Below are 3,014 nucleotides of genomic sequence, written 5' to 3' on the forward strand. Positions count from 1 at the left end.
AGAATGGTCAACAGTGACCGTGAGAAAGCAGCACAGAAGACAGTCATCATTTGATTAGAATTAGTTCACTGTGATGTTTACCAAAGGGGATTAAGGCAAGTGGAAGGGAAGAAGCAAGAATGGTCTGAAATGTAAAATAGAATTATGGACATAAATGCCAAAGAGTATAACTGACTTGTCTTTGTCACTCAACAAATACAGCCTAAATGAACTTATATATAAAATAGAAACAGACTCACAGATACAGACTACAGACTTGTAGTTGCCAGGGGGGGAGGGGGTGAGAAGAGATAAACTGGGAGTTCGAGATTTGCAGATACTGACTGGTATGTATAAAATAGATAAACAAGTCTATACTGTATAGCACAGGGAAATATATTCAATATCTTATAGTAGCTTATGGTGAAAAAGAATATGAAAATGAATATGTGTATACTCATGTATGACTGAAGCATGGTGCTGCACACCAGAAATTGACACAGCATTGTAAACTGACTATAACTCAATAAAAAATTTATAAACAAATACACCCTAATGTGGAAAAATCATTTATTGAAATATTCAGTAATGGAAGTACACTCGATTACTTCCTACAGACACTCCACATTTTATCCCTGAGTCAAGCAGAATCAGCAGAAAACAGTCCAGAGCAGCAGTGTCTGATTTGGTAGCTACTAACCACATGTGGCAACTAAGCATCTAAAATGTTGATATGTGTCTCATGATCTACATTTTAACTGTTTTAAACTAAATAGCCACATACACTAGTGGTTACTGTACTAGGCACCTTATAATACTGGACCATGATATTTCGATTCTCTGACAACCTCTAATCACCGTGCTCTCCCTTAGCTCTGGAGTCCTCTGTTCTGATTGAAGAACTGCTCTACAATGAGGCTGCATGTCTTTTAGGGGGATTATTAGAAGGCTGTACCCTTCATCATCCATACAGAGTCAAAAAAGGAACTGTTTTAGACTTCCATGGTGGGAAGTCTTCATGCCCCATTAACAATATGGTTTCTCTTTATGGAAAATGTAAATCAGCTAACAGATGTCTGCACTTTGCCATGACTTGATCAGAAAGATCAGGAACAAATTTGCAGCTCAACTTTGATAACTCTGTAAGACCATAAGCTTGTACATATCTACATATTGCAGAATATTGTTATTGATCTGCTATAGTATACTTTGCTGTTGATTTGTATCTATTTTTAATTGAATTTTTTAACAACTTTCCATTGAAGTATAGTTACATTACAATGTATTAGTTTCAGGTCTATGGCAAAGTGATTCAGTTATATACATATATTCTTTTGCAGATTCTTTTCCATTATAGGTTATTACAAGATACTGAATATAGTTCCCTGTGCTATATAGTAGGACCTCATTTACCTGTTTTATATGTAGTAATTAGTATCTGCAAATCTTGAACTCCTAATTTATCCTTCCCTCTCACCCTGTATCCATTTCTATATTTCTGTTTTAATCTACTAACCCTTAAAAGCCTCATACAAGGCATTATAACTAAAGTTGGAAATAATAAACAGCTCGCCTGGGATCTGTTCATTTTCTGCTGGCTTTGAAAAAGTGTGAAGAAGTGAAAAGTGTAACTGGAGGAAAAGGAAGTAAGACAAGGTAAGGGAAATCTGGCCTGCCTTGCAGATCCTGGCTTCATCTTTCTAAAATGCTCCACAGAAAGGGCAGTTTGACCACCTGTCTGGGCATCTGCCAAGAGGCACGCCCAAGATGTGGAGACCTGGTGCTCATGAGCCTCCTGGGTGATTCTCAACACATTTCCCCTGCATCCTCATCCCAGGTGTGTCAGGAAGTTTCCTTCCCAAAGCAACACCCAGCACATCTGATCTTAAGTAAACAGGGCTGGAGAGGAAGGCAGGCAGAGTCCTGTTGGCCTCCCAGTCCCTGCTCACCCAACCCTGGGGGACTGCAGGCTGCACCCCATCCATGAGACCCTCCTGGGCTGGTCACTCAGGTGCCAGGAGTGGTGGGAGACATGGTGACACCCCCTCCCCAGTGTGCTCTGGAAACACTGGCTGCTTTTACCAGGCAGTAAAGATGCCCTCCTGGGTCAGTGCCTGTGACAGCAGGGAGGAGCCAGATTGTTCCAGCTGTCATCCTTGGAATTTAATACAATGGCAGATAATTTTACTGAGTCCTTTCTGTGGGCCAGGTGCTTGGCTAAGAGATTCACATGTTTTCACTGCTCCTATTCTCGCAGTAACTGTGAGTGTAAGTCCTATTTATCCCAGCTTTACTGAAGGGGGACTGAACCACAGGGAGGCTGAGTGGCTTTTCCCAGGTCATTTAGGGTGGGAGAGGCAGAACTGGATTTAAGCCCGGAACCTGGCCCCACCCTTTTTACTATTTTGCCCCCTTTTGGATCAGCACATGGTCTCATGATGGTTATTTCCAAACCTCGAGAAGGCTGCCCTACTCAGGCCTCCAGATCCAAGGAGGGCGGTGCTCCTGCTTCACCTGGGAGTCATCTGCCTGGACATCATATTCCATGCGGGTGTCCCCATGCTCAGCCCCTCTGCACAGATGGGGCCAGGGGCTTAGAGGACACTGTGGTCCCAGGGTCTGTAATGAGGGCTCAATTAACCACATTCTCTGAATCATGCAAACACTGGCTCTCGGTGACAGGGCAGGGGGTATTTAGAAGCTCTGGACAGGCCTGAAAGCCCCTGGACACTGCTGATGACACACTAGAGATGTGCACACACCCAGCAAGACATAGTCTGGTGACAGAGGTGTCAGGGCAGCTGGGCCCAGCCCTGGGTCTGAATCGAGCTCTCAGTCCCAGCCTTCATGGCATAGAAGCCGCATTCTCCACCTGATTCTCCTGGAGCCTCTACCCAGAATCACAGCCCCGCTGTGGTCAGGGGAACCCCCGCGCCAGCCTTATGCCCTGGGTGGAGATGCCCGGCCAGAGATGCCCACTCAGGAGCAGGAGGGACAGAGACAGACAGAGGGTTGAAGCAGAGGGAGGCAAGAGG

Source organism: Camelus ferus, chromosome 11 (assembly GCF_009834535.1).
Source record: "Camelus ferus isolate YT-003-E chromosome 11, BCGSAC_Cfer_1.0, whole genome shotgun sequence".
NCBI lineage: Eukaryota > Metazoa > Chordata > Mammalia > Artiodactyla > Camelidae > Camelus > Camelus ferus.